Source organism: Arachis stenosperma, chromosome 5, assembly GCF_014773155.1.
Source record: "Arachis stenosperma cultivar V10309 chromosome 5, arast.V10309.gnm1.PFL2, whole genome shotgun sequence".
Classification (NCBI taxonomy): Eukaryota; Viridiplantae; Streptophyta; class Magnoliopsida; order Fabales; family Fabaceae; genus Arachis; species Arachis stenosperma.
The window spans coordinates 15,486,742-15,500,825 of record NC_080381.1 but is presented as its reverse complement, the minus strand read 5'-3'; the positions used below and the strand labels follow the sequence as shown (position 1 = coordinate 15,500,825).

The 14,084-nt window shown below is 34.5% G+C and overlaps 1 long non-coding RNA gene across 1 annotated transcript; it reads right to left on the bottom strand.

Moving 5' to 3' along the window:
* Positions 1-936: 936 nt before the first annotated feature.
* Positions 937-2,832, bottom strand: LOC130979795 (uncharacterized). The gene is made up of 3 exons (XR_009086738.1): positions 2,769-2,832; positions 1,874-1,932; positions 937-1,029 (listed from the first exon to the last, which is right to left on the bottom strand). It is a non-coding gene; the product is annotated as an uncharacterized LOC130979795 (long non-coding RNA).
* Between the last annotated feature and the right edge of the window lie 11,252 nt (positions 2,833-14,084).

Genomic DNA, 14,084 nt, shown 5'->3' with positions numbered 1-14,084 from the left:
TTTTCTAAATCAAAATAATACATAACTACTAAAGAAATGGCATACTAAATATTATCTACTTGAAATTGGTGATGATAATAATGGACTATAGAAAAAGTTCACTTCCACTCTTTTTTTTTCAAAATTCCATCTAGTAATAAGCGATATTGTATTAATTTTTTTAATTCACTGACCTTGTGCTTGTATTCGGTTTGAAGACAGAACAAATAAAATAATAAAAATAAAATATTATTTTTATTTCTAACGTTTGGAGCAAATTTTATTTTTTTGCTGTTCTAATATTAATTAGTAATTTATCACTTGAATTATAGTCATGCAATAGTTATTTTCAAATAAAAAAAGGCTAAATCATTTTTCTGCTTTTGTAATTGAAAAGAGAAGGAAAATTTCAGCAATGACTTCAAAATTCGAAATAAGAATTTGCAAATAATTTTTAGCTTAGTCTAGATGTTGAAACAAAAAAGCAAGTCTTAAGCAACCATTTTCTTAATTGAAACAAAACAACTATCAAATACAGTAGAAACTCAAAATCTTATGCATAGGCAACACAGATGAAATACATTATAAGATTCACTAAAGTTTACAAAGACGAATCTGATTTTAAACTAACCAAACATTTAAAAGGTAACACTAAAAAATTCTCTTCCCTAATATAATGTCAATAGATCAATGAAAATATTTGCCAAACCTTGAGTTGTGAGGTGCCTATTGAGCATACTGTTCATATTTACTTCTCCTATAGCTCCACCCATTATGCTAATGAAGAAAAGCCTTCCATCAAAGTTTAAGCTGTCGAGGTTTCGCTGAAGGTACAATCTCACAATTTGATCCATATGACATCAAAACTATAGCAATACTGGCAACTGATATAGAAGCTTCAGTTATTGCACAAATCAATTACAAAAGTTAGAGAATGGTATACCTTTCTTTCCTGTTTCTTCCTTCACTCGTGCAACAGAATCTCTGTCTTATTATTGATGGCAACATCAGCTCCAAGATCCTTACAGGCAGATAAGTTTTCCTCCCTGCCTAAAATTCAATTTAGGATTTAGACAAAAATATGTTCATGATAACTATATTGTTTGTTCTAATCTGGTCAATTCTATTCTCTTGGAATGCAAACCAATTGGAGTTTGTGAACAGACCACTGTCCAAAAGAAAAAGTATTATATTTTTAATAAAATTTTGCATCACAGTGATAAAGATGGCTTCACAAAAGAAAACTAATGCATTTATAAATATGAGAAAAGAAAGCTATTAGATCATGTTTCAGATTGAGCAACAACAATGTGTTTTTTTTATCAAACTTTATCAATTTTAATTTTAGAATTACACACATGCAGAGATAGAACTAAGCATAGAACTTAATTAAACTATATTGCAGCAGTATCATTTATCAGAACAGCATAAAACGCTTTACTTATAATATACTCATTTAAAAATGTTTATTAAAACAAATCAATAAAAGACCTTAAGAAATACCAATATTGTTGCCTATTAAAATGCTTTACTTACAATGATAACTATGCAAAAATGGAATAAATCAAGCTGCTTTTATTTAACCTCAAACATGTATTTAGCCATTAACTTGTTAGCTACAAAGCTTCTATTTTGTTTGCAGTCGCCATTTTCATACATAACTACAACAAAGTACCAACTTGAACACTACAAAATGGACAGTTAATATCACATTTTGACATCATCTATGTATATATCTTGAGACAAATTAAACCAACTTTTCTATCACCACCGTGACTGCAATTTAAAATGATGGACAACTTTGAAAAATGAAATACAAAGAGAGTTTGTATGTACTGTATCAAATAAACCTCTAAAATCAGCATTAATCCATGTAATGATTAAAATCTTATACCATGTCAGATCACCATACAATGCTTCTGCAAATTGTGCCTGGCTACGATGTCTTTGAAACTGCCATAATATAAAGCAATTCATTATTGATTACTATTTTTGTATATTTTCTTTGACGGTAAGAAATTATGTAAGAAAAATGATGCCTACAATCATATAAAAAATTATGACTTTAGTAGCAAATATATTCTAGAGCAAAAATGTTAAATTGATGAGTGAAAAGAAATCATGTATATTTTTATAAGAAATGTATATTTTCTTCACATCTTAATTTGCCTTCTTATCTTACAAAGATTTTGAGATTAAAAAGAAAATAAATAAACAAATAAGCAATAAATATAGATCACAATCTAAAAACAAATCCAAATCAAGCATTGGGCAAAGGTCAACAATAGTGAAGGATAACAGGATCATACTGACAGATCACCTCAATCCAAAAATCACAAAAACATATTTACATCAAAATAAATAAGTTTGCAACAAAAACTTAATCCCACAAAAAACAGTAAAATTTGAAATGAAAAATTTTCAACTTATTGGGTAGAAGGAAAGGATATACAGTATATTTGAAACACCATGTTTTATTTTCAAACTTACTGGGTCAAGCAAAAGCAATTAGAATTCTAAAAGCTGCATTTCACAAAATCTATTTCTCCTCAATTTGTAGTAAAAAATGAGGGATAACATTGGAATATGGAAAGCACAAAAACAACGTAAATAATATAATCTAATGAGGGATATCTTTAGAATTTGGAAAGCACAAAAACAACATAAATAATGCATTTATTTTCATTAATAAAAAATGAAGACTTTCCTCTATAATAATTGAGATGATTCCTTTCTAAATAAACAATAGAGGATTATTCTCATGTTAACAGAATCGATAATGTATTTACCTCTTGGACAACACCACCATTTTGTTTGAAGGTACTAAAGACTTTTGACGCTAATGGAGCAGATGCAATCATAATAGCCTGGATTTTAAGCTTGCTAAGATCAAATTTCAAAATCAAGAAGTTTCAAATTCTATAGTTTACAGAAATTAAAAATGAAAAATATCATGCATTATACAATAGCCAAAAACTTGTTTAACAAAAAATGGAATTGCATAATTCAACTTAAAACAATTACCTTATCATAGTTTGTTGTATCTTGGCAAAAAGAGGTTCACAGTACTCTTTCAATAAGCTTCCCATATATGAGGTTGTCATCAACAGCCAACACATGAAATTATCTACATAGATGAAAGAGTACTATGGATATTTCTATTTTCTTATTCTTCTTGGTTTTTCATATAATTGAGTCCTCAAAATATGTGTGTAAAAGACAAAAAACATACAAAATAAAGGATAATTAATTAGTAATAGTTTTGAAAAGATAACCACCACCCTGATCAACAATCAAAAGATTTATTAAAACTGCACTCATAAGAAACTAAAACTTAACATTAAGTAACGAAAGAAAACAATATATTAGATAAGTTCTCTATTATCTATGCAATCTAATAATTCAATGGGCCCATGTAAATAGATGCACTTTCAAATGCAGATCAAGAAAAGGTCTATTCAACTATTATGGCATCACATAATGAGTTTGAATGATTTCTAATGAACATGAGCAAAAACATAATAACACACCATGCCTTCTTCCGTATTAAGCCTGCAACCTAGGTTGTTTGAATGTTGAAATTTGTATATACTATATAAAATTAATTAAGCATATGCTATAGCTAATTGGTACAAACCTCAATTGTAGCATTTGGAAGAAATTCAGAGCTGTTGTCAGGCTCAAAATTCATGCCTTCCCCTGGCAGCTTTGACAGGATAGTATAATAGTTATCAAAAGAACCTATATTTTTATAATACCTTGAAATAAAGAACAAAAATGAATGCCTGTGAAGATGCAACCGAATAAAACAATAGAAACTTTATGTAGACAAATTAATCAAAACAAACTATAAAATCAACAAATCCCATGTTGTAAGACATGCTATCTATACATGTAACATCTATGGGAGGGCAATCAACTTGACACTAATGTAAGAATTCAATATGGATGCAAAAATATAGTGGTTGTTTAAAGAAATTAAACCTTAGCGAGCTTCTCAAAGGTGTTGTTGGTGCTGGGGGAGTCTAGTAGCTTCGTTGGCATATCCGCGACGGCCATAAACCAGGACGATCATCCCTGTGGAGTACCCGTGAACGGATCGAGCCTCGGTTTCTGGTGTTCCGGTGCCGGAACGCTTGCCGAAACCATCACTCCTTCCTCTGGCGGTTCCTTTGCTTGCATCTCGAACCCTAACGACATTTTCTGTAATTTTATTAAAAAGAAAAAAAGGAAAAAAATTTCTACTTTTAAAAAAGAAAAATGACCTCTACAAAAAATATGGATGGTATATGGATCTCAGAGCTCTCCATTCTCTTGATCGGTGTCCTGAAATTGTTGTCAACTGCTCCTTCTTAGTTGATGGCAGCAACACCCTAAACCCTGCCACTGTTCTTTCTACCTGAAGCTGTATCAATAGCCACCGTCACCTCTAACTTATTGTTTTTCATCTCGGCTACTCGTCGGAAACAGATTCGGAGCCCATGCCGTGTCTTCTTTGTTCTTTGCCAAACGCTCTCGTAACTACAGCAGTGACCAGCCGTTTCTCGTGAGTTAGACGAAGCAAAAATCAGTAGTTAAAAGCATCAAGTAGTGTTTCTGATTGAGAATTTCAGCAGAATGTTTGTTAAGTAGTTATTAAGTCACTAACCTCGATATATGTCGACTTCGAAGCTGATCCGTGCTCCTTTGCCTTTTCTCTTCCAGTAAATCTTCTCGCCATCTCTCTTCTTACGTTGTGCGCAGCTCTTGCTGCATGGCTTCCAGAGGGTGATCATGAGAAGAGAATATGGGAATGGTTCAGATAGAAGGAGGTGGTCATGAGAGTAAAAGGAAGAGGAAGAGAGACTCAGGGGAGAGAGATGAATAAGTACTGAAATTTGATTTCTAGAGTCAAATTTAGGCAGAAAAATTCCCTCTCAAATTTAGGATTACTAAAATTAAAATGTGAGAATCGAAGAAAATAGAGCTTCTCTTGGATGGGTTCAACACAACTGAAACACAGACAGTACAACCATGAATTTGAAAATCAAATTACGGCGCCAAAACTAAACCCTTATTTACCAGGAAAGAACGTGGTTGGCAATCCATTGTTAACCTTAATCCACCAATCAGAAGCTAGCATTTCTGATTTCTTTCTCTAAATCGTTGTTTTGGGATTGTTGCAACATTGCCTCCCTTCAACCCACTGGACAAACCTCTCCCTCCTCCCTTTACAGGTGAGAATTTTTCATCAAGGAGGAAAAAATGAACTAGGGGATGCAGTTTGGGAGATGCTAATTGTAGAATTATGTATTACTCGCTGGGCAAACCATTGAAACGCCTTGAAAGCAAGTTGCCGGAAGGGAAATAAGGTTTTGTTATTCAAAAAGTCTGGCTCCATGTGTCGTTCTATGAGAAATCGGTCACAGTGCAAAACAGTGTGTGAATTTACTGTTTGGCTAGTTAACCATTATATATTAATAGATGTTTGTCTCCGTATCACGTAAGATTTTAAAATTCGCATCTCAGCATATCCGTGTTGTATCGTGTTCCGTGTCGATGTCCGTGCATCATAATTTATTTGTATTAGAAGGAGAATAACAAAACACTATTTGACTATTTGTATTTTGTGTTGATAATGCTCACAGTTGGAAATTAAATCTATATACTACCATGTTTAATTTGTTTGGATCAAAAAGTCTGTTTTGTTTTTGCCGATGTTGTAATTATCACTCCTTTGTTCCTTGCTTAAAAGAATACTAACCTTTATACGTACTGGATAGACCAACCGTCATATATTGTCTAATGACACAACACAGGCATTTTCTTCTTTGTCAATCTGTGTACCCCCACCCAATATTCCGTTAAATAATTATCTCATTTAACTAATTTACGCTTTAATTGTATGCTCAGCAATCAATCCTTATGGCTGCTTTTGGTTTAGGATTGAAAATATTGCAAGTACATTCAATTTCTTGTTTAACGATAAAAATTTTTTTGTTTACTTTTTCTTTTCTTAATAATTTTGCTTCACAGTAAATATACTGTAGCTTTTGTATTAAATTATTAGATTAAAAAAAAGTCATTGTTAATCTTTTTATTTAATCTTTATAACAAAAATACTAAAAATAATTATTAGAATTTTTTATTTTGATTTTTTATCGTTATGATTTATAAAAAAATACTTTTATTTTGTTGTTGTTTGTTTTATTTTATTGTTGTTTGTTAATTTTGTTGTTTTTCGTTTGATTTTGTATAATTTTCACTATATATTCTTAAATCAGTATGTATTTTATTTATTATTATTATTTTTTATAATTTAAATTATTAATTCTATTAGAAAGATCAAATTAAATACAAGAAAATAGTACTAAAGATGAGTACTGAAAATTATGATAAAAAAGAGTACTAAATTTTAATATAGAAATTTAAATTCTTTTCAAATAAATATTTATAGCCAAAGAGTTTTTAAAAAAATTCATATCTTTTTTAGTAATTTTAATCTAATTCAAATAATATTTATTTTATTATAATTTATTTTAATACAAATTTATCAAACATAAATTTTTTTTTTGTGACTATTTATCAAACATAAATTATTTTAATACAAACTCATTCTTTATCAAAATTAAATTTATAAAATCAATTTAATATAAACTTTTAATTCAAACAATCAACACACATACATAAAATTCCACTGCTTTGAGAGAAGAAAAGATATTCCAACTTAACCTTAGAAAAAAAATATAATTACAAAAATTATATTATATGTATTTTCATTGAAACTTAAATTATAGTGACAGCTACAAATGAAAAGTCAAGCACATCAGTTTCTTTGGCTTTCAGAAGAGTTTATGAATTATGGAACAGAAATGGTTCACATCCAATAGGATACAGAGGTGGCGAGCCAATTAATTTATATTATGATAAGGTAAGTGCTGACGTTTATATAACATAACACACTTACACCTGGATCTGTATTCTCTAATGTGGCTCATTTTACTTGTTTTTTAGAAATGACAGTTACCTAGTGTGGCATGTAAATTTTGACCTCGTTCTTTCTTTTGTTATTTTAAATTTTTTAATTTTTTAATTTAGTATTCGTAGGATTGAGTAATTTTGGGCTTCCTACTTGGAATTTGTGAATCAGAGAATTCAAGATTTTAAGTAAGAATAGTGTAATTTTTATTTTTTGATATTAGTTTTAATTTTTTTACAGTAAATAATTGAATTGATTTAAAATTAAAACATGTATTAGATACAAATTTTAAAATAATACTAATATTAATAAAGAGATATCGTATCATCTTAAATTTACATTAAATATTATTTTAAATTGATATTCATATCAGTAAAAAGATAGTGTGTCTTTTAAAAAACAAGATTAATAAAAATACTTTTTTTATTATTGATTTTTTTTTGTTAATTCTTTTATTTTAATTCTTTTTTTTTGTTAATTTTTTTTATTTGTCATTATATATTTTTATAACTGAAATTGTTGTATATTATATTTATTTTTTTTATTTTTTATAATATAATTTATTGAGTTTATTAAATAAAACAAATTAAACAAAATATTAATAATAATAATAATAATAATAATAATAATAATAATAATAATAGCAAAAAATTGTAAAGTATTAATACTATATAAAAAATATACTTACAAAAAGTAATCAAAAAATTAAACATGTTTAAAAAGATAATATTATAATTTAATATCATATCTTTTTTAATAATTATTTATCTAAAAATAATTTTAATTAATATTATTTAAATAATATTTATTTTATTAAAATTAAGGACAAATCATATAAAGAAATAAATTGAAATAGAAAATTACATGGATCTCCTAGATTGGAAAACGTTACGTAGGTGCTATAATTTTATGTAAATCGAAGCAACTTATTTCAATTTACTTTCAGTTAATATAAATCGAAACAAGCTAATTCGATTTACTTAGGATGTGTGTTCTATATAAATGGGGTAATAACATAGAGTGTTGAATTGAGGGTAAATTGACAATGGCTAGTGAAGATAGTTTTCTAGCTCTTGTGCACAATAAAAGTACAATTAAGAGAAAAACGCGATCGGAAATAAAGTTCACTAATAAGGATATGTTGAGCGTCTTTACCAGACCTTTCATGAGCCTTGTTGATTTTCAGAACACTATACCACAGAAATTAGGAATGCATGGGATGAAACAAATTGAGAAGTTATATTATCGAATTCCAATTTCTATTGTCCGCGATAGGGTGAAGTACAACTCGTTTGTGATAGTGACGAGGATTTACAAGTTTTATTTCACTGTCGTCGTCAGTTTCCGGATGTGAGAATCCCTGAATTATTGGCCAAGCTTGTGGATGCGGTCTCTAGCTCAGGAGAATCGAGCCGGAATCATCAATCATTACCAACGGCAGCAGCCTCCAATTCAACCCCTGTTATTCCATCTTCATCTGTGTCTGTAATTGCATTTGGGGCAGATTTAGTGGCATTTCTGTCTTTCGCAGCTGATTTACACCACGATGAGATCGCGAAACTAGGTGCTAACATGAATACTCCTGTTGTGATTCTGATTCCTGGGGGAGTTGGAGAACTGGATGCGGTGGAAGATGTCCTAGGGGATAAGGATGATGTAGAGCCTGCCACGATTGCTGATGACAGCGATGATGATTTAGGAAGAAGTATTCCCATTGGGGCTAGTAGAGCATCGAGCTTGGAAACTCAGCAGTACCTGCGTACTTTTCGACTCTGGACTTGGATGCGATGTGATCGGGAGGTTACCGAATGTAGAATCCGGTTTTGGCGTGAGAGATTCACAGAAAAACGTGGGTCTAGGGGAGTTTCAAGTCGGACAGCAGTTTCATAATAAAGAGGAAGTCGTCTTATATGTGAAGACTTATACTATCCGGTGGGAGATTGAGTACAAAGGGATGGAGTTGGACCATGACAAGTACTAAGGCAAGTGTAAGAAGTTTGGAAATAGTTGCTGATCGTTGATTCGGATCATGCTACAGCGTCAAAGAAGTATCTGGGAGGTCAGAAAGTATAATGGACCTTATATATGTTTGGCTACCTCCATTTCCAATTATCATAAGAAGCTTGATTATCATGTGATATCTATTTTTATCTTTCCTATGATCAGAGCTGATACGGCTGTGTCCATCAAGGTACTACAGAATGCGACAGAGGCACATTTTGGATTTAGACCTACGTACCAGAGGATGTGGTTGGCCAAACAAAAGGTCGTCGCTCATATATATGGTGATTGGGAGGAGGCCTATAATAAGCTGCCAAGATGGGTGCTCGATGTGAAGATAACAATGCCAGATGGTATTGCAGTTTTGAGAACAAGTCTTGTGCGAGTTGGAGGCCAGGATGATGGTGAGTCATCTTTTTTTCACCGAATTTTTTTGTCATTCTCACTGTGCATTGAGGAATTCAAGTATTGTAAGTCGTTGGTTAGCATTGTCGGGACCCACTTATACAGCAAATATGGGGAAACATTGCTAGTTGCGATAGCTCAAGATGAAAATTCTAATATCGTTCCTATTACCTTTGCCCTAGTGGAGGGTGAGAATGTAGAGTCAGGATCTTTTTTCTTGTCTCACTTACTACAGCAAATGACTCCTCATCTAGGCATTCTCGTGATCTCCGATAGGCACAAGGGGATCAAGACGGCGTTGGAGGCACATGTTGGTGGATGGAATCCGCCTGCTGCTTATCGTGCATTATGTATTATGTACGTTGCAGTGAATTTTGAGTTGAGTTTCAAGGGATAAGATGGCAGGAGGTTTCTAGTCAATACTGCTTATGCGCAGAGCCGAAGACTAAGGTTGAGTTTCATTATTGGTTTGACATCCTTTGGACTGAAGACCCGATAATGTGTGACTGGGCAAATAGGATAGAGTATGACAAGTGGACTTAGCATCGGGAGGGTTGTAGATTCGACCATATGACTACAAATATTTTTGAATGTGTTAACTCAATGATAAAGGGTGTCAGGAACCTTTCAGATTGTTCTTTGGTGAAGTCCACTTATGGAAGATTGGCAGAGCTCTTTGTTTGCAAGGGAAGAAAGGTTGAGGCACAGTTGGGTACATGTCAGCAATTTAGTCAGTCACTTATGAAGGTAATGGAGACAAACCCGAAGGCATCGAGATGTTTTACCGTGACACTGTATGATAAGGATAATTCAGAGTTTAATGTGGCTGAGACAACTCCAACAGATAATTTCTCACTTGGTACTTACAGGGTCTCGTTGAGATATCGGACTTGCGATTGTGGATACTTTCAGGCACTTTACTACCTATGTCGCCATACAGTTGCTTGCTGTGTATATTCCCGCCTAAGTTGGGCAACTTATGTCCACAAGGTATATCACCTCAGTACGGTGTTTAATGTCTACCAGATGGGATTTAATCCTCCCATCCTAGAAAATTTTTGGCCACCTTATGATGGTCCTACCATCATCCTGGATGCTAGTAAGAGACGTGCATCTGAAGGTCCTCTGAGGAGCACTATAATTCGCACTAGTATGGATGAGGTCAATCCAAATCGACCAAAGCAGTGTGGGCTATGCAGACAGCCTGGTCATACTAGGCAGGGCTGTCCACAGGGAGGAGGCACCGGGGGATCTGAAGCACCTAGTGGAGTTTGGTGTTTTCTTTATTATGTTGCTTGTTTGGTTGTCCACTGTATTTGGGTTTATTATTGCCTAGCAATGTTTGTTTTGTGTTTCATTTCATGTGTATGTGTGGTTCTTTATTAATGTCTTGTAGATGTCTTGTGTTTGCTAATGTTAACGTATTTTTTTTCAATATATTGTTACATGTACTATTTTTTCCTGTGAAATTTCAACAGCTATCAACGAAGAACTTCTATTGCTTATATTTTTCAATCTCATCCAAGAAGTATGTAATGAAATAGCACAATAGGATAATAACATAATAACATAGTATGATAACCTAATAATATAACAACATAGCAAGATAACATAAAAACATAGCATCGTAACCTAAACACATGATAACATATTGGCATAACATAATCTTGAACTCAACACAATGACAAGAGATACACAACGTAACAACATATAACTAAACAATCATCCGAATAGTCAGAATAGATGCGATCTTGTGAAGTAGCGGCATGGACGCCTGATCCTCTGTGCTCTCTGAGCGAGAGGTACCTCATCCTCATTCTTGTAAGCTAGCATGTGAAAATATCCAAATTTCCAAGACTCCAAAGATTATTTGACATGGTAAAATTCACTTAGAAAAATATAACAAGAACCAACCCTTCTCTAAAATTAAAGCATAACCACAATCAATATTAATATTATTTAATAATACCAAATATTTAAATCAATACAAATAACACAATATTATTGCATTAGTCTAAAGTCTTATTCATTTTAAACATAAAACATTAACTTATCGTCTTATAATGAATAATAACACAAAATATTAAGGTTTACAATACTTAAATTCCACATAAGAATAGCCATCATCCATCACTAATAACACAGAATATTAATTGTGTATGACGATCAGGCCACCAGGTCGAGTTTGGATGACCCGAACTATGGTCCAAACCCGATCCGAAATAATGACCGGGTCTATTTTTGAGACCCTTACCCGACCTTAGACCCGTTAAAATCACACTAAATTAGTCCCTAAAATGTTCGGAACCAGGCCATGCACACCTCTAGCTGCAACTTCCGAGGGAGAAGTGCCACCCAAGGAAAATGTCTCATCCAATGGATTTGACGGAGGCTCGTTCAGGTCCACATCAAGGGGACTCTGGTGTTTGGGTACCTGGACTCTATGGAAGGTTGCCCCATCCTCCTAGATAATAACGCTAATCTTTTCCAAGAAGCGAGATCCTCCGAACTCACTAACAAGCCCGTCGCTACCTAGCAAATTCGAAAGGAGCTCACCTGGGCTCGTAAATGTTTGACTCTCATGCAGTGCTATATCACTGCTAAGGACATCAACAAAATAATCGCTGAATACCCACTACCACACTGAAAGCCACCCTCACCCCTACCTCCACTTCCACCTCTACCCTCTCCATCACCCCCACCACCACCTCCACAACCCCCATCACCTCCACCGACATCATATCCACTACCATTGCCATCATACACTAGCATCTCCAACTCTACTCTCATCCTGATCACCCCCGCCATCACCTCCACCGTCATCCCTACCATCACCACTGTCATCGTCGCCTATCCTAATATGTCGCCTTCTACCTCGACCGCGCCCTTCGCCTCATCGACGACGTCAATCACATTATCAAGCTATCTCCACTCATGATCACTTGCTCGTATACCGACATGACGTCTCTGCTCCACGACATCTGTCAGGAATGTCTGGCACCTTATCCATCCCAGAAATCCCACCGGGACCTCTCTGCGTCGCCTCGATTGGGATTGGATCTGCTTTGGGGTCTTTGAGAAAGAACTCTGGAGATAGGAATCTCCTCCCATGCTCATGTCACTACTCCAAGTAAGCCTCTGATGGTCCTGGATCTTCCACCACATCAAATCGTAACACATGATCGGTCCGCTTGGACTAATGTATATGCCAACTCTGTAGGGTGGTCAGAAACCACCGGTCTCCACCTCTACCATCATTCGACATCAAAAAATCAATGTCGAGTGCAGGTTGTGGGCGATGCTGTACTCCACCAAGTTGTGGTAGCATCCTATCCATTTGATGTCACTCTATCACAGCAAAGTAAATCAATGTCGTGACAGCCCTCTATAGTGCCATATGTCAAGGCTCCAGGATCTCGGGATAAACTACATGAACCATATCCAGTGCGCTATATGGCATCTACGTGAATTGGTAAAGAATGAAGAGCATTGAAAGTCAATTTACATCCAGTAAGTAGTTTAAAGAAACACCAACAATGAATGCTTGAAAGCTAAAACACTCACGTCTCTCAACTGGAGTAAATCTATCCTGAGCCTTCAATGTGCGACTCTAGGTTCCTTCTCGCTCGATGTGTGCTGACAACCGGACTACCTGACACCGAAAACTTGTTATTAACAACGACAATAATCTGTAATATATATTACTAAACATGACAACCATAAACGGTGAGTACCTCGTTGCCAACGGCCAATGAAAGGCCACAAAATCATTGGACCTGAAACTCGAGAAGAGCCAAAAGATCCATGACTGGAGGAGCTGCAGAGGACCGGCCAACTTAACTACATTCCTATTGGCCGCACGACACAAGCACTGGTATAACCACGATAGAGCGGCAAATTCCCAGTTGTATCCACCCATGTCCTCTAATCTCGCTACGTACGGTAGCCACCAGATATGTATGCATGTATTGGACTTGTCACCAAAGAGCTCGGTGGATAATAAAATCATGATGTAAGTCCTCGCGTACCTCCTGATTGTCTCCTCGTATATGCCGTGAGAAAGGTGACTGAATGTCTCCTGCATCTAAGTGCAATTCACAGTGAACTTGTCGATGCAGTCCGCCGGAGGCAACATACCTAACAATTCTTGGAATCAACTCTTGCTGTTTGCTCGCCATCAATGAATCGCTCGAAGTCCGTCAGGCAACTGCTGATGTACTGTCCATCGACGGGGAGCCCTAAATGATATGCAACATCCTGAAGCATAATCGTGCACTCCCCGAACGGCATGTGGAATGTATGAGTCTCGGACCGCCACTACTTGACAAATGCATTGACCAGCAGCTCATCCAACCTAAAACAATGGTTGGTGAGCCTCGCAAGATGGGCTAATCCGACCATCTGCAGGTACGATATGATCCTGTCATCTAGAGGAATACCATGCTGCCTCCTCATGCTAGTGATACATCGATGTAGCTACACAACGATAAAAAAAGATTCTTTTAGAACCATCACAAATAACAAACTAATTCACCAAAAGACCATCACAGAATTCAGACCCTTTTCAACAAAATGATATCCAACTTTAATCCATAATACCCTAAAGCAGACAACTCTACTATAAATAAACATTAATATAAATTATGATACATCCTTATACATAAATAATCTAATGATAAATAATTTAATTAAGTTCTATTAAACCAAATTAAATTAAATTCTAACAGTACATAATTAATCT